This window comes from Felis catus, chromosome B1, assembly GCF_018350175.1.
Source record: "Felis catus isolate Fca126 chromosome B1, F.catus_Fca126_mat1.0, whole genome shotgun sequence".
Taxonomy (NCBI): Eukaryota; Metazoa; Chordata; class Mammalia; order Carnivora; family Felidae; genus Felis; species Felis catus.
The window spans coordinates 124172795-124196384 of NC_058371.1; the positions used below are offsets into that span (position 1 = coordinate 124172795).

The 23590-nt window shown below is 35.8% G+C and overlaps 1 non-coding gene across 1 annotated transcript; it reads left to right on the forward strand.

Moving 5' to 3' along the window:
• The first annotated feature begins 22404 nt into the window (after positions 1-22404).
• Positions 22405-22509, forward strand: LOC111560312. The gene has a single exon (XR_002742069.1). It is a non-coding gene; the product is annotated as a U6 spliceosomal RNA (small nuclear RNA).
• Positions 22510-23590: the final 1081 nt, after the last annotated feature.

Genomic DNA, 23590 nt, shown 5'->3' on the forward strand with positions numbered 1-23590 from the left:
GGATTTTTATTTTACAAACAATTGATTCAATTGGATTCAGGCTGTGATTTCCAACTAGCATCCCACAAGTTGCAATTCTAGTATCAGTTTAGTTTTCAAACACTTGTAGTGCTATGCTGATCTGTCCCACATATTCACCACCAAGTCTGAGACTTGAGTGATGTCTTATTCTTATCTTCTACTAGATTTTGAAAACTATGTATGCTGCTTAGAGGCAGATCCATTCACGTTAAGCTCAGAGCTGAGTTTATAAACAACTTTAGAAGATCAGTCTTCTGAGTTGGACCCTTTGCACCACTGCCCAGGCATATTCCAGTTTTCTGGGTCTCACTTTTTCTTGTCTTTGAGACAAAAGTTGAGTCTCAATTTATGCCATTATGCTGAAGACTTCCTGCAACATTACCCACATTTGAGACTAAGAAGTGGGAAATGAAAAGGGGGGAGGGAGCAAATCAGCATTTTCCTTATTCCCATGAGTCCAATTCCATGAACAGTGAGGAAGACCCCCTTTCCAGAGATGTATGCTCTTGCTCATCATTGTAGTCCATATAGTTACTGCTTCCTGGCCTACTTGGGCACTAGAACACAAAGAACAGTTACAAGGAAAAGAATGAGAAAAACATCGTGACTTTCCTTACTGTCTGAGCATTAGGGCATCTGTTTCTTGCTCTTCAAGCTAGACTGGTGGATTTTCCCTTGCTTTCTCTAGATAATAACTCTTCCAGATTTCAGGCTGCATTGAATTCATGCTGGGGACATCAGCAGGAAAAATAATGGTAGACCCACTGATGGTCAATAGTACTTGGAACACTGGTCTTCTTCTTCAATCCTCCAATCATTATTTATTTTTTAGAGTATTCAAACAGCTGTCTCTTGCATTCTTTCCAGGTCCAAGAGCTGCATTCATTGGGTTATAGAGGGTTGATTATGTTTGTTCCATCCTAGAAGTGGGATCTTTAGTTTTATTTTAAAGTACATGTTATTGTACCTTAGTGGATATTGTGTCAAATCCTGGATTTTTACAGTAGTTGAATTAACTTTCTACCTCCCTTATCTTTAACATATTCTTACTTTATATGGGCAAACTGTTATTTTATAGAAGAAAATTAGAGAAGGACACAATCTCTTTTAAGCTTTTTAAATGTTTATTTATTCTTTAGAGAGAGACAGAGTATGAGCGGAGAAGGGGCAGAGAGCCAGAGACAGAACGTGAAGCAGGCTCCAGCCTCCAAGCTGTCAGCACAGAGCCTGATAAGGGGCTCAACCCTCAAATCACAAGATCATGACCTAAGCTGAAGTCAGATGCTTAACCGACTGAGCCACCCAAGTACCCCCACAATCTCTTTTAGTAAAGGACAGATGATTTTACACATTTCTGCATGTCTTTATAAACTAAAGCTTAGATTATGTAGTAGGACCTCTCTACATATAATTAGGTGAGTTTGAATGTGATTGACATCTGCCAAAATCATAGCCCTATTGGTGAGTTTTCTGAGAAAACTGATGATTTTTTAGGTGTACTATATGTTCAAGTGCTGGGATAGGCATTTTCGTATATTATCACTTAGTCAATTTAATATAATCTTGCAATGAATTTTGAATGTACTTACTATTTTATTTTATACAAACAAAGAAAACAAGGATCTGAAGATTGAGAAATTTGTTTTGAGTTACAGTCTGAAAACAACATAGCAAGTTATGCTATTTTTCTTTTATTTTTGTTTTAGATCTTTGGATTCAAAGACTCCAAAAGCATGTGATATAGCAAATATTATTTGATTATTTGAAAATTCTATTCAAATGAGGATGAATATTATGAAAATACAAATTAGAAAGGAAACAACGAAAAACAAATAAACAGTGAATTGGATTTTAACATAGAAAAGGACCAAAATAACAGGCAATAACTGCCTTAGTCATAGTTTACTATCTGTCATGAGCCATTTAGTATTTTCTAAATATTTCTCTAGAAGGCAGTTAAGGTTTTACAACACTGGAATTTTAACACATTACTCACAAGATTTACAAATAATAATTATAGAAATAACCATTTAGTTTTTAAATTCAAAAATATATGTTAATATATGCTTTAAAATGTTGAAATTATAAACACTCATTATTTAGCATAGGTAGATACAGAGACAGATCTTGGACTGATAGCAGAGGTGTATACAGGGAGATAAATTGTTCAGATAGCTCAAACCTACCCAATTCAAATATATTTATTCAGTACATAAATTGAGGTGATATAGTAGAGGAAAAATAATCTTTTACCTCTTCTTATCTTAGGTACTTTCATGGAGGTCCTGTAAATTAGACTAATAAAAGACAGATGAATAAGAAACATAGAAGTTTATTAACACATCCATCACATATATACATGGGAGAAGTTATTAATGAGTAACTTAAAGCAGTGGTTAGGGCTTGGGTTTATATAGCATTTTAACAAAGGAATAAGACAAGGAAAAATGGACTTTGAGTTTCTAGGGGCAATGAACTGTGGGGAGGCAAATATATGGGGGAAATAAATGGGAAATAAAGCCTAGTTTTAGCAAGATTTGTTCTATAGATACCTCTGGTGACTTCTCTTGACTAATAAGGGTAAAGAGTCTTCTCTAATGACTAACTTCTCTCCTTCCTGGTGGAGAGAAAGGAAGATGTCATTATAAATTTGTGTCCTGCCTTTAGAAAATTAGGGAAAACAGAGGTGTCCAGCTGGCTCAGTCAGTAGAGCATGCAACTCTTGATCTCAGGGTTGTGTGTTTAAGCCCCATGTAAGGCACAGGGTTTACTTATTATTATTATTATTATTATTATTATTTTAATTAGGGGGAACATAGATTGCTTTTATTGTATTTCCCCCTGCTCATTTGCCTTTGGTTCAAAATAATCCTTATGCCAATATAACATATTTTAGAATGACATATTATGCTAAAGTTCGTGAGTTTTGGAGTATTTTTTTTTCTTTATACCAGGATACTGTTAAGGAGAACTGCTTCTTAGATTCCTTGCAAGACATTAATCTTTGAAACTTTATTATCACCAATCTGTTTGTATTCATAACTCTAAATTATTTTTATAGATCTGCAAAATATTCTATCTTAAAATGGTCCTTCCAGCAACACATCCAAGAACTCTTATAGATTAGTGGCTATAACTCAGCATTTCAAATGACTTTCTGTGCTTCTTGCTAGATTCTGTACACTCACTGATGTCTATTGCTTGAAATTCAACCCAATGAGTGTGTACGGGTCACATGCCCAGGGCTTTGAGGATAAAGAAGAACTGTCCCTCCTTTGAAAGCAACTGTAATCTAATAATTTACACATCACATAAGAAGACTGTGACTGAGAGTAATCAGTGCCCTACTAGAAGAATAAAGACAATCTATGAGCTGCTCAGATGAGGCTTTGATTTCAAGAAGATTAATGAGAATGCTAGATTTAGGATTTAATTAATGTATTTTCTTATCAAATAATTACTGAATACCTACTATGCATTTAGGTACTGAAATAAAGCAGTGGGCAAGATAGAAAAGGTCCTTGTTCATGGAATTTACATTCTACTAGGCAAGAGAAGACAATAAACATTAAAACCATGTCACAGTGATTTCAAGTTGGGATGAATGAGCACTGTAGTAAACTAAGACTAGAATATCATAACTAGGGGGATGGGTAGGAACAGTGTTTTATAACAGGGAGAGATCTTAATATTGAGTAACTAAATAAAAAGTGTCTTTGAGGAGGTCATATTTGAATCATAAGAAGGAAGCCGCTTAGATTGGAAGAATGGAGAGAAATGAATTAATATTAAAAGTCAAATGTGGAAGATGCTTAACTTTTGATTGATGAGAAAGAAGATAGTATCAAATGGAATCAGAAAAATGAGTCTGGGATCACCAACGGAATGGGAACCATGGTAAGGTGCTTGGACTTCATTCTGAGTGCTGTTGCTCTTGGATGCTTTCATTTATGTGTCTACACAGATGCATATGGATACATGAATCTCAGTCACTATCATCCAAACTTCGCTCACTTTTTTTAATTTTCAAGCATTTGTTATACCTTTCTACCTTATTAATTTTGCTCTCATTATCTCTCCTTAGAGGAGGTCAAAGATAGCAAATTTAGAACTCTGGCTTTGGAATCAGATATTCCTGGGTTCGACCTTTGATTTTGTTGGCATTAAGATAATATGGGCTTTGGTCAAGGACCTTAACTCTTTAATATAATAGTTCTCATCTGTAATATGAGAAAAGTGATATTTAACTTGTCAATTTTTTTTCAGAAACAAGTGTAATAATATTTACAGAGTACTTAAAAATAGTATGTGTAAAATAAATGGCATTATTATAAAATACTCTTCTTTTCATTACATATCCAAGGTTGTTCTTTATGATGTAGTCTGAAATTGAAATTAATATCCTCTCTAATCTACTTCCAATTTTTATTTAAAATGACTACATTAAATTATAGAATATATTGTGTGAATGGTTACTTGTCACACTGCAACTTAACCTTCTTAATGGTGACCATATATCACATCATCATTAGAATCTCCATAACACCTGCACCAAATATTAAACAGGTACACTTAGCAAAGAAAGAAAGAAAGAAAGAAAGAAAGAAAGAAAGAAATGAATGAATAAATAAATAAATAATTTATATTTATATTTTTGGTGAACAAGGAATCCATGCAGATATATAGTTAGTATATATTTTTATTCTATCTACTTAAACTTGTTCAGACAACAATAGATGGAAATACAGGCTGTGCTTATTACCAAAGTTGCCACTCATTTAGCTGTTTCATTCTTAACAAATGCATTCAATATAAGAGTCCTTTAAGCAGTGAGCTCATCATGACATGTATACTTTTGTCGTGATCACATAATTTTTTTATATCACCTTTGATTCGATCAGAAATACTCTCTTGTAATCAACTATATTGATAAAATGAGGTGTGTTGAGGCAAGTCTCAGTGACATAATAACATATTTATAAAAAGATGCTTTTGTCTAGAAACGCTTGTGTGTGTGGAAACCCTTTGAAAAATTAGAATGCAAATGTCGACCTACCTCTGAGGAAGATAAAATAAAAAATGAACTGTTTAGGTACTTAAGAAAGAAGCAGACTTGGTGAATCTTTCTGAGATAATGATAAAATCTATATGGTTGCTTTATTTGTTTTTATTTAAGCTATTTTAAATGTCAAAAATCTCTTCAAGGGTGTGATTTCAAAAGGCTACAGAAGCAATCTTCTCTTTAAAAGTGAATATCCCTTTTGTCAAGAGAAGGTTCAATTTAAGTCTTTATACCACTAAGTGCCCAGACTAATGGTTTAAGTTCTAGAAAACCTGATACTTGTATGAAACTTAAGCTTGAAAAATCAAAAGGTACATTTTATGTAATCTATACTTCAAAGACATAAATTTAAAATTGATACTTGCATGGCTTTATATCCCATATAGTAAATTTCTACCAGAGATAGGACAGAATAATAGTCTTGATGCAAAATGCAAATAATGAAAGGGGTGGTGAGTTTGCAGCTTCTTAGTTCAAAAGAACTAGTTTCTAGTTAATGCCAGTCTTAACTGCAAAAACAAGACTGTAAGCCTAAAATGAACTGAGTAAATTATTGACTGTACCTTCACTCATACTTAGTCTTTGCTTACTCTTTCAAAGCTTATCTCCTTAAATATCAGCATTTAACAATTGCTTTTGAAGGCTAAATTTACTTCTACACAGAATGCAGAAGCCCTCTGTCTTTCTGGAATCTGTATCTGTGTTTTTTGTTTTTTGTTTTTTTTGTCAATTCATTCTCTCTGCAGACATTAGCATGTTTATTATTACTTTGTGTTGATAGAGGGAGACGTTTTGGACTGGCTTTCTACTTGGAAATCTTGCATGAAACAGAGTCACCTAGTTTGCCTCGTAATTCCATTTCCTGATGTGTAGGAATGTCAAATATGACCAAGTAGTACTAGCACTTTTCATCAAACCATATCCAATATTTCTTGAGCTATAAAGATGATTCAACTCAGTTTAGGGCAAAACTAGACAGAACTTAAATATAAATAAATAAATAAATAAATAAATAAATAAATAAATAAATGAATAAAGCAGTCTGAGAGGATCTGAAATCTGGAATTAGAGGACTATTGTAGAGAAAGATTAAAGTTTAGTTTAAAGATTAAAGTTTTTCTCTTTTAGAGAAAAGCCATACCCAGAAGTGCACCAAAAGGCTATGTTTCAGACAAACAGTGAGTACCAGCCACTGGATTAGTCCAAGGCAGCAATAGGTAGGTGGAGCATCCAAAGGTGAAGACCTGGAGGAAGAGTAGGCAGCTGGTCTATTAGGAAATGTGTCAGAGAGAAATACACCTCCAGCCATGAATCACTACTTGTTCATGAATTCACTACTTGCATACTACTGAATATCTGCGATGTTGTCAGACCTTATGGTACTGACTCAAAATAAGAGTCGTGAACAAGGTAGACATATTTTCCTTAATGGAGCCAAGAGTTAAGTGAGGGAGATAAACAAATAGTAATTATACATACATGATTATATAAATATTATTGGTGTAAGAATATTTTGAATAAATGCCATTCTGTGCTATAGGACCATATGGCAAAAATATAACCCAGTCAATAGAATTGTAGAAGGTTCTCTGAGATGATATTTAAACAGCTCTGATCAGTTAGGAAAGAGGCTGTCAAAAGTAAAGCAGGGACAATTCCATAGGGATTAAAACACTGAATCATTGCTAATGCACAGATTCAAAAATGGGGTAGGCAGGAGCCAAGTTTTTAAAAATTGAAGCAGAAAGGAAAAGTTACTACAGTTGGAAGGATAATTTGATGACAAACCAGAGAACAATTAGTACAATTTAGATTCCTTTGTCCTTGCACTTCTGCCTTTCTACAATCACCATAAGCTCCATCTCTGACCAGTTTAAGCTGAGGACTGATCTTAGACAGTGAAGGAAAGACTGAATTAAATATCTTCAGCTATAGGAAGAGGAGTACAAGGATTTTGAATCTCCTGGGATCTAAGAAGAATGGAAAAAGGTTAAAGGATATTATCTTTTGGGGCACATGAGTGGCTCAGTCTGTTGAGCAACCGACTCGGCTCAGGTAATGATTTCACAGTTCATGAGTTTGAGCCCTCCATCGGGCTCTGTGCTGACAGCTCAGAGCCTGGAGCCTGCTTCAGATTCTGTGTCTCGCTCTCTCTCTGCTCTTCTCCTGCTTGTGCTCTGTCTCTCTTTCTCTCTCAAAAATAAACATTAAAAAAATTAAAAGAAAAAGATATTATCTCTCTACAACCTATGGTATAAGGATAGAGAGATATTGAAGGTGTCCCACTATTTTAATTAATTTTTTAAAAAAATCAGTGTCTGTTTATTGAGTAGCCAATACATGCCTAACACTGCTATTCTTGGAGATGCAAAAGTGAACATAATTAGTTTTTATACTGGGATGTTCATCATTTAGTACAGAAGACAGTAACTACACTAGAGTCTGATAAATGATATTATAAGGTTGAGTTCTAAAACATCACACAAAAGGGCAGATAATCTAGACTTAAAGAGTTGAGAAAAGGGGCGCCTGGGTGGCGCAGTCGGTTGGGCGTCTGACTTCAGCCAAGTCACGATCTCGCGGTCCGTGAATTCGAGCCCCGCATCAGGCTCTGGGCTGATGGCTCAGAGCCTGGAGCCTGTTTCTGATTCTGTGTCTCCCTCTCTCTCTGCCCCTCCCCTGTTCATGCTCTGTCTCTCTCTGTCCCAAAAATAAATAAAAACGTTGAAAAAAAATTCAAAAAAAAAAAAAAGAGTTGAGAAAAATTTCCTGGAGAAAGTAACATTTAAACTGAGATGATTAGGGGCCCCTGGGTGGCTCAGTTGGTTAAGCGTCTGACTTCAATGCAGGTTATGATGTCACAGTTTGTGACTTTGAGCCCAGCATCGGGTTCTGTGCTGACAGCTCAGAGTCTGGAGCTGCCCCTCCCTCGCTCACACTCTGCCTCTCTCTCAAGTATAAATAAACATAAAAAAAAGTAAAAATAAATAAATAAATAAATAAATAAATAAATAAATAAATAATAAATTGAAATAATTAATGAGTAGAAAACAAATCATTATTGAAAACATAGGATCACCAAAGAGAAAATGTGAAGTGAAAAGGAAACAACACCAAGGAGAGTTAGAGGAAGGACGAATAGCTTTTTACAAAATGGGTAGAGGAAGGAAAGCCCCAAAAGAAGAGTATGAAGGATTATCCACAGAACAGAAGGAAAAAGACTCATACACACACTCAGAATGCAAGGAAACAGAAAATTTCAAGAAAAAGGATCTACAGACCATGCCAAAAAGTAGCAATTCAAAGAATCCTTTAATATCTTTTAGTTTTAGCAACAGAGAGTTTGTTGGCCATCTTAGCTAAAGCAGTGGTAATGAGAGGATGAAGTCAGGAGCCCAGCTGCAGTTTGTTGAGGATTGTTTGGGAGGCAAGAACATACTGATAAAAAGTATAGACAAATGAACAATGTTTCTTAGGTTCCTACAGGTTGCAGAACATTCAGGGAAGAGTCCTCTGGTTTTCAGTCTACTCTGGTCATAGTTGATGTACTCTGGGTCTAAACCAACTTAGTCTTAATAATGCAGATGCCAAGCTCAAGCACTGTTGACTTGTAAAGTGGTGATGTTTGGTTTCCCATGTCCAGCCTCTGTAAGTGTATCACAAAGCCATTCTCCACTGAGATCCTGCCATTTGCAAGATGCTATGGGCCTCATAAAACCTCTATTCCTTTTGCAGTTTTGGAAAGGAGTTTCTCCCAACCTTTCTTCATTTAGTAACCTTTGCTTTCTACATCTCTCACTTTTGAGACAATTCCATGGAATTCTATAACTGTTATAAACAAAACCTAGGAGAGCACTTAAATCCTTGTGCTTAGAAATAACCTCCTTTGGAACTGACTACTCTTCAGCCCTCAAGTGAAGAAAACATAACATGGACCACCTTCTTGGAATCAGAAAGGGAAAATGTATATAGCAATCTGAGCAAAATCCAAGTTAATGTTTCAATAAATCATCCTGCTGCATCAGGTATTGTTTGTGTAAATTTCATCTTTCTCTATAGTTTACATTGCTGGACTTTTGTTTTTTCTGTGGAATTCAGAGACAATTTATTATTTCCATTAAACTACATTAAAGATACATTAAAGATCATTTGACCATTCAACCTTATATTTTCAAAATCCAATCCCTTTAAAGTTTACATTTCTGTAGTAAATTGTTTTATTTTCTGAAATATCTCATTTTCTCCTCTTAAAATTAGATATGCATAGTTCTTATGCACTAAACTAATAAGTTTAAAGAATTAATGCATGGATTCATCAGTTTTATCTTTACCTAAATTAGTTAACTATATAGACATTTCAAATAAAAAGAATATAGACACTTGATATTTTTAACTATAACGGAAGGAGCAGCTGCCACCACCATAGGAAATTCATTTAAATGCATTATCTGAGGGAGTTAGATATACTCATTATCATATGGAAGTTTTTCTTGTGTGTACAGAAGTCTTTAAAGATCAGTCATCTCTCATGAATGTTTTTATCCTTTTGTTTATTTGCTAATGATACCCTTCCCATCAATGGCTAAGTTTGTGGTATTTCTGAGGTTAATAATTTCCTTTCACTTTTTGAGTTCCAGAATATGACTAGAGGTTGTATATGTTCATGGGGTTCTCTCTTTACTTGTATATATACATATGCATATATATGCACAGAGATTTTTATTCCTTTGTTGGGTTATTTATTTCCTACGATCCAAAGTGGATTTTGCTCTTCCAGCTCAATGGAATTGAGCTCATGTGTAATCCAGCTCATGTGGAACAGGGCTCCACAATTCAAAATACCAGCTTGGTCTAGTATGTGCGAGACAAACACATCTGTCTAAGGTCACTATAATGAGTTTACACTGAAAATCTAGATACCTGAAAAATGGAAAACAACTTACTGAGTCTTTTAATGCCCTGTGTTTTACTTCATGTTTCATAGATTGAAAGTATACATCAGTGTAACAATATTATAGCCCACAAACACATGACTTTCATATTTTTTTCATTCTTGTCTTTTAAAATTCTCTTCACTTATTTTTAACTGATATAATGTGAGAGAGCTGTGCTTTCTATGTTTGTACTCTGAAACCCTGAATGAGAAAAGTTGTGAAGAATCTAACAATCTCATAAGTATATCACATAAGGATTTGCAGTTACCAGGTTTTGGCCTTTTTGTAACCTTGCAATATCTAAAATCTCTTTTTCTCCCTGCCTTTGGCCAAGAGAGCAGATGGATAATTACACTCCTCAAAAGATAAATTAAAGAAAGAATTTGGACCAACAGGGCTATTGAAATACAGTGCTAATGGAGGATTGTGGAGAAATGGCCAAATAAGAGTCTCAGATGACCTTATTTTCCTCCTGGTGACAGTGCTTTCCAGATTAAAAGCTGTTTTCTTTTATTGAAATAGAATAGTGGCAAACATTGAACCTGCTTTGTAAGACATACATCAAGAGAGAAAATATTTCACCACAATGACATGACCTGACATTTTAAAGCAGATAACAAATGACATCTTGTCAATGGCACCAATTTATTATTCTCTCTCTTGTACCTTGGTGCCACAGCAGGATACACATTCCTTTTAATCATGAGACTGTGTTAAACAAATTTTTACCAGCAGAGACTCTAAAATGCCCCTCATCGTTTCCAAGTATCCTGACCTCTCAGCTGTTCCCACTATAGCATATAAAGACAAAGGCTATGCTAAATTTTTCATCATTTTATTCCATTTCAGATCCAATTATGTGAGGGTCTTCCATCACTTACATGGGAGTATATGCTATAACATGAAGTGCCACACATTAATCAGACTCTTTCTATCCAGCAGGCACCAGTGCTAAATCACACTACTCTACAAAAAGGAACATGAAATGGATGCAAATGTACAAGGAGGGTGCTCTCTTCTGTGCAGTTACAATAGGAGGTGACTTGCATGGGTGGCCTCCCCATCAAGTCCTAGAGACTCTCAAAGTAAATTTTATTTTTCATGTTTTCTACTACATTCTTCCCCAAAAGGACCCTCTTCTGCTACTTGCTTTAATGTCCCTCTGCCAGTTTATATCATAGAATCCACCACTTTGAACACTGCCCTGGGCAATGACTTTCTAGTTGAACTCTTGTAACTAATCAGCCTGTAAGCTGAGAAATGACCAGCTTGACTCTCGCTCAGGCCTCTTTTTCAGCAATGAAAAATCTCCCTTTATTTCAACAGTATCCTACACGTTACAACAAGACTGTAGATGTCAAATATTTCTGACTAATGACATTAAAATTGTGGATCTGAGAGAAGCAGAAGAACGTATGTTACTAAGTAATCGTAAAGATATTTAGGATTAATAGCATTTTCTTAATAACATTTTAAATTATATTTAGGTTGTAGTTTCAGACGCCATCATGAAGATGAGTAGCTTATAATCAGAAAAGACATATATGAAAGGTACACTATAAAGTCAAGTAAACTTCATTTGAAAAACTGATGGAGAAGATAATTATCTTCTTTTGCACAAGATAGGATAAGGTTTACAGTTTAAGACACACATGGATTTAAGTACCACTTAAATATCTATGTTTGGCAAGTTATATAACTCTTTGAACTCTTGGTTTGTTCCTTTATGAAATAGGGATGATGTTATTATCTATTTCATAGAATCTGGAAGGATTTGATGAGCTAATATCTATAAAGCTTCAGGCACAATGGCTGACAACTCTAACCACTCAATAAATATCAGTTTGCATTATTATCATAATGAAATTCAAAGTATGCCTAAAACAAAACAAAACAAAATATAATTGTTTCTTTGAATATTTCCAAGGATTGATTGAGAGGAATAATCTCAATTGCTTTACATTTGAACTGTGGATTTGAAAGACTTATTGAAAAAATATTTTCCTTAAGAAAGACTTCCATAATAAAGTCTTAGCAGGTAGCCTAAGAAACAAATTGAGATCAAAGTTCATAAAGATGTAAGGATAAAACAGTGATTAAGATAATTCCACAATATTAAAGGACGGCACAATCACTCCACTTAAAAACAAAAAAAAATTAAATACTTTAGAATTCCATGCATTCCTAGGAATATTGGGCCAATCTTCCAGCTTCCACTCTAAACATAAATAAGAAATGCATATATCCCAACTCACACCAATTGAGGCTCTGGGAGCAGTCAGATCTGATGGTTTCATTCATTCCAGATTTCTGTAATAATTTGAAATAATTCTAATTTCTTCATTTTCAATTAAAATTAAGGTATTCTGTTGTACAATGAGCACATTTGGGGGGATTACATATAAAACAAGATAAGCAAATATTTCAGTGACTTCTGTAAAATAGTCATTTTCTAAATTAGTGTAATATATATTTATAGTCTAAAAGAAATGAAGATGTTCCACATTTATTATTTTGTGAATGTAACACACACCCTTATCCTTTCACATCTAGTTTTTAGAACAAAAGAGAAAATCTTTAAACCAAATAACTGGGGGCTGTGAACTAAAATAATTCCTTACCTTATATTATATAATTCAGAGTCAAGTGGTCATACATTAGTTAAATTTTTAGAAAGTTTCATTCTAACTTGTTGTTTAGGCTATTAATATATTGGAATTTTAAAATGTATTTTAAATTACCCATGGGCACCCTTAGCATATTTTGGATTCAAATGATTCTCCCACTAGGAATGTTTATATGGGCAGTATGTGTATGGAATATTTCAGGGTATCTTATTTGTTTTTATCAACTGTTGGTTTGGGATGGTGAGCATCAGTTACCAGGGTTAATAAGAGTTCACAGATAATGAGGCAAGATAGACAAAGGATTAAGGGATAAGGGACATCACCGAATTTTAATCAAGGTACAGTTTTCATATTGCATCATCTTGCACATCACCCTGAATATAGAAAAAGAAAGCCAAAGTATTCACTTTTTTCTCCTATAATAAATCTTAACATCCTCTGTTTCAGTGATGCGATCATTTTTCCTTCTTAAATGGACTTTGTAACTTAGACTCATTTTTTTAATTTATCCTTATTCTTAAAAATTTTTTTTAATGTTTATTTTTCTGAGAGAGAGACACACACACAGAGTGAGAGCAAGGAAGGGCAGAGAGAAGAAGGAGACACAGAATCCAAAGCAGGCTACGGGCTCTGAGCTGTCAGCACAGAGACCGACATGGGGCTCAAACCCACGAACGGGGAGATCATGATCTGAGCCGAAGTCTGATGCTTAACCGACTGAGCCATCCAGTCACCCCCATCCTTATTCTTTAATTCTCTAATCTATTTCCCTTCTTTCCTTTTATTCCTTTCTCTTCCTTCTCATTCCCACTGACACAAGGAGAGTTCAGCTCCACAAAATCTCAAATGTACATTTATTGCAACAATCTCTTAGTAGTATGCTTCACTGATTTGCTAGTTTTCACTTCAGTCCAATGTGACTTATTCTGGCTCTTTTAGTTTTACTTTTTTTAAAAAAATAATCAATAGATTTATATTAAATATGAGTTTCTATTTGGAACCATAAGAAATATAAGATTCAGGTCGACTTCATACCGTTTAGACCATATGTGATAAAAAGATCAATACCAGTATGTGAGACTTAATGACAAATGGATACTACTTATTATTATAATAGCTGCCTCAAGGAGAGGAGAGTGAGTTGAGCTGGCACTACAGTAAACCTGGGGACTTTGATAATTAGAGTGGAGTTGGGAGCCCATTCTGGGGAAGATGGTAAGAAAAGTGCATGAGCTAAATAAGGGAGCAGATAAATACACACTGTGTAGCAAGAGCACAGTGAGCTGACTTCACTGACTGGCACAGTAAATTCGGAGTGACTGGCTGGCACCAAAGCAAGTACAGCCTTAGATACTAAAGTCAGGAGATCCAGACTTTACTGTATAAGCAGTTGAAGTATTTTTGTTAGAGAAGTTACATATACAGAGGCTTGTGTTTGGTTGAATTTAAGGGAGAAGAGATGGAAGAAGGGACGGTAGATGGGAAAAAAAAGAAGTAGCATCTATTCAGCATCTTCTGTGGTTTCATTCAGTTCACTGAAAGGTACCAAGTTATGGAATGACAGTACAAACATTAATTTCTGATGGTCCTTTCTCTCCAGGAAATTACAGATTAATGGGCCAACAGATGCATCATGTTAATGTATAGGCATTTCTTTTATAATCATACATATGTTCCTGAAAAATACTTATGTGTTCAAAAACTGTACATTAAAAGTAACAGAGCTTAAAGGAAAAAAAAATAGGATTGGGCTGACTACTCAAAGCCTATGTAACTTTGAAAACAGGGTACTAAGTAAAAGCAATAACAATCTTAACAAAAACGGAAGCACAGCTTTATCTCCACTAACATTTGCATCCATTAGCAAAGCCAGTTGATTTTGCTGATGTTTAACTCTTGCACTTATGCTTCCTTCTAAAGACTTTGAAAATATTCACCTATTACAGACCAGATACATCAAAATTTAAAAATCTAACCCAAAGTATTTAACACATGAGAAATATCTTCATAGATATGTCATCTCTACTTTCAAATTCCCTACATTAATGATTATTGTGGAAAGTGCAACAATATTTATTTATTAATTTATTAATTAAATTTTTTAAATATTTGTTTATTTTAATTTTTTTAACATTTATTTATTATTGAGAGACAGAGAGACACAGAGCATGAGCAAGGGAAGGGTAGAGAGAGGGAGGGGACACAGAATCCAAAGCAGGCTCCAGGCTCTGAGCTGTCAGCACAGAGCCTGACGTGGGGCCTGAACCCACAAACTGTGAGATCATGACCCGAGCTGAAGTCAGTTGTCCAACCAACTGAGCCACCCAGGTACCACAATGTTCATTTATTTTTGAGAGAGAGAGAGAGAAAGAGAGAGAGAGAGAGAGAGAGTCAAGAGACAGAGTGCGAACAGGGGAGGGACAGAGAGGGAGGGAGACACAGAATCCAAAGCAGTCTCCAGGCTCTGAGCTGTCACCACAGAGCCCGACATGGGGCTCGAACCCACAAACTGTGAGATCATGACCTGAGCCGAAGTTGGACACTTAACCGAATGAGCCATCCAGGCGCCCGGCAGCAATTTTTGAACCAACTAACCTTTTGCCTAAAGTAAGATTTTCAGCTTTTTCCTTAAGGTTTTGATGTATTACTAATACATTGTTTGTAATTGTGAGAATGTTTGCTCATGATCTTTCAAAATAAAAACAGGCTTGGAAAAGTTATGAATGAACAAACATTATATTGACTCCTGCATTATATTATACCATTCCCCTACCTAATCATAAATAAGCTAATTTTCATTAAATAAACACATATTGGAGCAGAATACATTGAAATAATAATAAATTTTAAGTAGAGGTTACAAAGGATATCAAGATATCACAGAGAAGGGACTGTTTATCCCTGGGAAGGGATCCTTAAACAAGTGACATCTTAACCGGATTTTGAGGAATAAACAAGTAACCGCTGACTGGGTAAAGATGCTGCATTCTCCCTGATGGAGAGAGAATGAAGCACAGCAAGAGTGTATACATTCCTTACTAGCAGAGCTAGTAAGTTATTGGAGCTAGTATTTGAACACAAGCAATATAGTTCCTAGTGTTCACTCTATGCCACTACGCATATTAGTTTTTCTTATGCCTACTATTTAGAATGCATTTCCATAGGTCAAGTGAGAAATGTTAAAGGCCCAAATAATATCACTGATGATAGTAATGGAGAAGACACTATGAACTGAAGAATCATTTAGTAACTTAGTTCACTGATTTGATGTAGGAGTGAAAAGAGAAAAACTCGTTTCTGGCAAGGGCAACTGACTATTGCAATGACAGTATCAGTAACTGAACTTTGGAATGAAAGAGGAGGAACAGGCCTTGAGAAAAGATGCTAAGTTCTCTTTTGAGTATGTTGAAGTTGATGTGCCTATGGAAGAGTCAAATAAAGAGGTACAGCTGAGTAATTGAGTCAAGAATTGTATGTGTAGGGCTGGAGCTCAGAGAGTAGCTCAAGACTGAAAACATAAATCTGTAATTGGTAATTGTTCGCATGCAAGTGATTGTTCAAAGTACGAACACACATGAGATTTCACTCCACAGTAGCTTAGGTCAACACCTAAGCACCAAACAGAGGAGACTGAGTTCACATGAAAGACTATGAAGTGGGGCACGTGGGTAGCTCAGCTGGTTATGCATCCGACTCTTGATTTCAGCTCAGGGCATGGTCTCACCCTTGGTGAGAATGAGCCCTGTGTTGGGTTCTGTGATGGGTGTGAAGCATGCTTAAGATTCTTTCTTTATTTCTTCCTCTGCCCCTTCCCTACAAATGCTCTAGGAAGGAAGGAAGGAAGGAAGGAAGGAAGGAAGGAAGGAAGGAAAAGAAAGAAAGAAAGAAAGAAAGAAAGAAAGAAAGAAAGAAAGAAAGAAAGGAAGGAAGGAAGGAAGGAAGGAAGGAAGAAAGAAAGAAAGAAAGAAAGAAAGAAAGAAAGAAAGAAAGAAAGAAGAAATCCTATAAAGAGACAGTTCTAGAAGTAGGAGAGAGTCATGGAAGCGAAAAGAAGAGAGAATTCAAGAAGGGATGAGTGGCAAACGTAAATTCAGTAGAGGGGTCTATTTTAAAACAGGCAGGTGATTGAACACCTAAATTTAAGTTAAAGGATGGGTAGAGAAGCAAGTCTGATTCCAGTAAGCTAAGAAATACAGAATTGAATAAGTATATAGAGTGAAGAAAGAATCTCCTTCAAAAACATTTTTCCTGGAATAGCAAAAGAGGATCAGGATGGTGACTCAAGTTTAGATCTTAAGGATCAGAGAGAGACATTTAAGGATGAGAAGATTCAAATGTGTTTAATGATTAAGGAAAAGAGTAAGTAGATATGGATATTTAGGATATAGCAAAGAAGGGATATATTAATAGAACAAATTCCTGAATTTGATAGTATGGGAAGTGATCAAAAGAGGGAAGGGCTGACATTGAACAAAGGGAGGGAAAACTCTTGTTTCTAAAACTAGAAGCAAGGGAATAAGAAAGGGGCGTAGTTAGCTAAAGTTACTGGTGTGAAAGCAGGGAGATGAGATACCTGGCAGCCTCACTTGTGTATGAAAGGTTGAAGGCAAAAGTCATGTTTGCGATTAAATGGAACGAAAACAGATACTATGGCTGATGGAGAATGGTGAAGGTTCAGAATTGCTCTGAAAGTAAAAGGGCAAGAAGAAGCTGGTTAAAAAAAATAATGAATTATTATTGGGAATCTAGCCACCCCTTGTGGCTCCAAATTTACAGACCTGAATGATTTTCTTTAGTAATTCTCAACATTGAGATGATAGATTTTCCTCAGTGGGTACAGTAGGCCTATGCTAAGTCTTCAGATAAATGATTTCAGGTTATCCTCACATCAAACTTGTAAGGCAGCTATTTTTAATCTCCATTTTACAGATGATATGACTAAGTTCTGAGTAATTTGTTTAAAATTTGACAAGGTTGTCCAACCCAGGTTCATATCAACACCAAAATCTATGTTCTTTGTACCACAGCCAGGTATGGAAATGGGAACAAATAAATGGAGGAACCGGAGGCTTATGTGTACTGGAGAAATGACAGTGGGAATGGAGTGAAGAGACTTGTACATAAAGCCAAAACACAAGAAAGTCTTTGACTTGCTTTACATGGTAGGTGAGAGAGAAAAACAGACAATGCTTCTATTTTTTTCAGGAGCTTGAAGGAATGGTAGTAACTTGATAGCAGTCAGAGGCATGGCAATGGAATTTGGCTTTAGGGAAAATGGATAATTTGATTCAGGATGTTGTGTTTGAGGCTATAAATGGGACATGTGGCTAGAAATATCCGGGTAGCAATTTAGAGTTTGGAACAGGAGTTTGAAAGAGATAGGGTTGGAAATAAGGATTTGTATCTCATTTTGCCCGAGAGAATGAATGCAAAGGAGAAGGAGAAAGGCTTGAATAAAGTATACATTTAAAGTTGAATGGCATACACACAAATTTATGACATACAGGAAAGGGACAGCCAGACTGGTAGGAGGAGAATTATGAGAAGGCTGTGCCATATGAACCAAAAGAAGTCTGGTGTTCATGAATTGCTCCTCAGAACCTAAGAACAGAAAATGGAAATGGTAATTTAGGTATCTCCATATTACACTATATATATGTTTTCAAATTTTTTAACATTTATTCACTGTTGAGAGACAGAGAGAGACAGAGTGTGAGCAGGGGAGGGGCAGAGAGAGAGGGAGACACAGAATCTGAAGCAGTCTCCAGGCTCTGAGCTGTCAGCACAGAGTCCAACACAGGGCTCAAACCCACGAACTGTGAGGTCATGACCTGAGCCAAAGTCAGACGCTTAACTGACTGAGCCACCAAAGCGCCCCCATACTACACTGTATGATTATTGACGTCAGAAAGAACAACTTCTAAAAAAAGAGGTAGAAGAGAGTCTACTTTAGAATTATATGTGCATTCAAATATGACTTAACAGACACATATTCTGATCACAAATTGAAAAATGTAACTTCCAAGTATCACCCTTTATAATTTCCTTTATAATTTCTGTACCAACCAGCCTGATGGCAAATTCACCTAGGTTCTGGATGGGTTTCCTTCATCAGCACAAGTATTTGTCATTCATTTTCTGTTTAACCCAGTCTCATTTTCATTCCCTTTTCTTGGGACTCCCTTGATGTTTCTCATCCTTCTTCCATTTCTAAACTCCAAGGGACCTACCTGCCACCAGCAAGGTAGCTCGAAAGGAGTGATCCTGCCTCATTGTCTCCCAAAGTCCACACTAGTCTTTTTCTCACCATGTAGACTGCCCTGGGATATAGTTCTCAGTGTTGGCACCTCTGTGGCCTTTGTTCTGCTAACTCTCTTGCACTAACCCCACCAATACCATTGTCCTTTGATGTCCAGCCTCTAAAGCTCTAAGAATATTTTTCTGGGCCTGGCTGCCAAAGAATGGTCTGTTCCCCTATGCCTTTCTGAGGACTGCAAGTATCAGGTGTTAATGATTACTCTTACGGCTTTATAAGGTCTTCTTGATCACTTCTGTGGGGCTGCTGACGGCCAGAGCAGGAAAGGTATTAGTCTCTGTGAGCTGAGGATGTGAGCAGAGATAAGCCTTGCATCTCACTCTATTTTTTCTTTCTTTTTTCCCACTCCTCTTAGCTCTGAGAATTCTTTATGTGGTCTTGCAACCAGAAGAAAAAATACATAATCTCTATACTAATTTCATAGCCTCAATCTTTTTTTTTCCTTTACATTCACTGAATACTTTTACAATTAGAAGCTCGGGATAAGGGTGGGGGGTGTTTGTTTGTGTTTTGCTCCTCGGGTAAAATCTGGCTTCTTGCCTCTCAGTCATAAAGACTCAAATGGGAAAATGGAAAATACATGCTGCTTTTATCTCATGTCTTTAATCTTCCTTATTTATCACATCTTCTTCCAGAATAGAATTTAGACAGCTTTTATGTATTTAGATAAACTGAAATAAAAAACAATAGATAATGAGGGAGAAGAGAAAGAAGGAAAGTAGAAGAAGGAAACACGAGATGAATTTCAAGAGTGCCATGAAGGCTTCAAAATTTGCTTGAGGCAGGCCACATACTTGACTCTTCAGTTCTGAAGCAAAGAAAAGAGGGCAACATTGGGGGAAACAAGTTACCCAATGCCCGTAAAAAAGGAAACCCACCTGTTGCTTAGAAGAAGGCCAATTATTCCTGGCACAGAGTCCAGAGAAAAATTCCTCCTTTGAGTCCTCATAAAAAGGACACTGTGACATAGTGAACAGTGTCCTCAAGAAATTGTTGTAGAAACTACATGGAGGAGTTTTATGGGACTGTTTGTTACAGTCCTTCAGTGCAAGCACGGGGCACAATGCCAAGGCAAAAGCACAGCTTTCCAAAGGTGTTTCTGTGGGGAATAACATTTGGCCAACTAAGTGTACATTTCTCTGTTCATCAGCCTTATCCATAGGTTGGTTTTAATAGTTTCTCTAGGTGGACTGCATTGCATTTCAAGAAATCTTCCACAGATATTATTCTCTTAACTAAAGTTTTGATGGGTACTGAATGCCAATAATTTGTAGTTGGGTTCCCTAACGAGTGATGGGGGCACAACTACTTTGTGTTATTGATGAAGAACAGAACCATACATTTTATTGTTATGTGGCCTGGGAGCAGATCAGCATTTCTAAGGCAGGAGGAGGGACCTTAGAAGGATCTGGGGGGGATAGCTATGCCATTTCTACTCAGAAATATCCACTGGGAAAAGTTGGTCCCAAATTTCCTCATCAGGCAGTTTGAAGTCTGCTTTAACTCAGAGATTAAAAAGGCCTCTTGATTCTGGCCACAGTAATTTCAGCCTGGAAAAAAAGAAAGTATATCGTGCATAATTTAAAAACTCAGAGCAATTACAAAACCCAGCATGGCCTCTATAGACCATTTAACCTTGAGCATGGTAATTTCCAGGCATGGCCTGCAGGATAAATTGGTTGCAAATCATATATAGAAGTAAATAAATGAGTCAAAAATGTGTTTAAAATTAGGCTACAAGTCAAACAAGTGTTCCTTTGTATCTAACAAAAGCAATGAGGTTGTTTTTAGTGAAGTTGATTAGCACTTCTTTTTGGGCAGTGATTAAGTAGTAGACCAACCTGGAATTTTAGAATTATAAAGTGAAATGTATTTTTAACCAATACATTTTGTTTTGCTATTTTCAAAATATAATCATTAAAAAATGGAATTCAACATGCTAAGACATTTTGTTTCTCTAGCACGGCAATAGAGTTAACATTGAAGACCAGCTGTGGTAAAGAAAGGTTTCTGTCCATCATTGTATATTTTTTATTTTTTATGTTTTTCTTTCTTTCTTTCTTTCTTTCTTTCTTTCTTTCTTTCTTTCTTTCTTTCTTTCTTTCTTTCTTTCTACCTTAGAGAGAGAGAGCATGAGCTGGGGAGAGGGGCAGAGGGAGAAAGAGAGAAAGAGAAAATCTTAATCAAGTTCCATGCTCAGCACAGAGCTCAATGCGGGGTTCAATTCCACGACTCTGGGATCATGACCTGAGCTGAAATCAAGAGTTGGATGCTCAACTGACTGAGCCACTTAGTACCCCTACAGTTTTCTTAAACTAATGGTTAGACCTTAAACTTTTCCAAAGCAGAAAATACTTTGTTTTTGATTATTTTATCCCTGACCCTCAGCGCCACGCTTGGTACATAGTAGCTATTAATATCTGAAATAGCTGCTGTTATTACACTAAACATTGTTTTCTGGTATGACAAAAAAGGTAAAAATCTTTAAGAGATATTATAGTTTTTGTGTAAATGTTATACATTTAAAAATACAATATATATTTGTGTTAATATAGTATCTACTTTTAATGAGTAATGCCTGATTCCTTCTTTAATTAAAAAAGAGGCTATCACATTTTAATCAATGGTCTATGATAGTAGGTAGAGTCATGATATTACCAACATGACATTTTTACAAGGCGTATTTTCTTGCTTTTTTCAAATGAGACATCTCTAACTATAAGGTATGAGCAAAATAAATAACCCAATTATGATATAACACAGAAACTAAAAAAAATACAGAAAAGTTTATTGCAATACATTTCAAAGCTTACTTAATATGATGAAACATAAGCAGCTCCCCAAATTTTGGGGACTGATGTTTCTACATTTGCAGGTCATTATGGTAATTAAAATGTAGTAAACGCCACTGTTTTCTCATGTTACCATGATGCTTTCGTAAAGCTGATTAAGTGCTGAGTATTAGACTAAATGTCTTAGCAGGCTTAAAGGACAAAATTAGAACTTGAATTTAAGTTTGAGTTAATCCACGTTGCTATTTGCTTAGGTTTTGATAATAGTCCACCTAAAATAGCATGACTAATGGAGATTTTTATCTCTGAATGATATTCCTGCCAGCACCAACTGTTGAATGTTAAATATGAGATTTGGCAGGTGCAGAGATTTTTAGTCACCTTCAAAAAGCAGTATGCAGACACCCAAGCCAAACAGCTTATACATGAACACAATCAACATCTAAACCATCTGCCAATAGAACAAACACGTCAGTCATCTTTCCATTTGATTGGCAGTATTCCTTGAAATGGATGCTTTTAAACATTATTTCTTATCCTAAAAACACACACGTGCACACACACAGTTTCATTTACCTGGCAGTTAGGCTGGATTCTAGACAAAACTATGAGTATAAAAATGTCTTTATCTACTTCCCATTCCTCTTGTATTATGCTCACTTTGGCAGCACATATAGTAAAATTGGGATGCTACAGAGAAGATTAGCAATGCCCCTATGCAAGGATGACACCCATTGCTCTTGTATTACCTGCTCCTCCATTACCGCTTTAAACCCCACAAGCCCATCCTAGTACCCATTATTAACCTATTAACTCTTGCATGCTGCTGTAGCAGTGACCGGGACAAGTTAGTTCTTGCACTGATTCATCTCCTGTTATCCAACATATGCTTCTTAGGACTCTGCTTATAGGTGATGATATGTAGTCATTAAACCAGGTAAACAAATTCCTGATGGCTAACTACCCAGCAATGTAAAATTCCTAGTTTAGAAATTATTTGCCTTTATAAAATATGACTTTTCCCTCTCTAAAGGCCTTTAGAGAGTAAGCATAATTTTTCTAAATGCTTGTTTCTCTTTAGTCTGCTTGGGAAATGTTTGGGAAATTGTTAGCCTTGAAAATTACAGGTTTTAAGCCGCATCTCTTTGGCTAACCCCGTTTGGAAAACTACTGAAAAATAACTCTGCTATGATCTGGCATTGGTAGCAGGTGAGAGTCTCAGAGATTTAGCAGACTGAAATTTCAAGATCTAATTCTTCACTCAACAGACTGAAATTCTTATTCATTCAGTGAGATGCTAGACTGAATTTAACAATAGCAACAACAAAAAATCAGATGCTGGTCTGAATGTTTAAATTAGGGGCTACTTGAATCAGAGAAAAAACAATGGATGTTGACTTGTATCATTTGATATTTTATATTCCACTTTCATGTAAGCTGATACAATTTATTTCTACTTTTAAAAGGAGGGAAATCAGATATGCAGAGTTCTGTAATATTTATCCTGTCTTTCTTTCAGGATAGAGTATCCAATTATATCTTTTACATAATGCAAAATCTTCACCACCACAGAGAACACATTTTAAATTTATGGCTCAGAGGGATTTCAATCATCTTTGGCATTCAGCACTCAAGGCATTTCAGATATTTATTCAGAGCAGTATAACGGAAAGTACACAACAGATTGTAATTTAAATGCTGTACTTTTTGCAACATATATTTGCAGTAAAAGCTTGGAGAATATGTAAAAAATAAGAATGTATTATGAGCACTGCACATTTTGTCTACACACTTTCATATGGGAATTCTTGCATGCTTCTATTTAACAGACGTTTTCT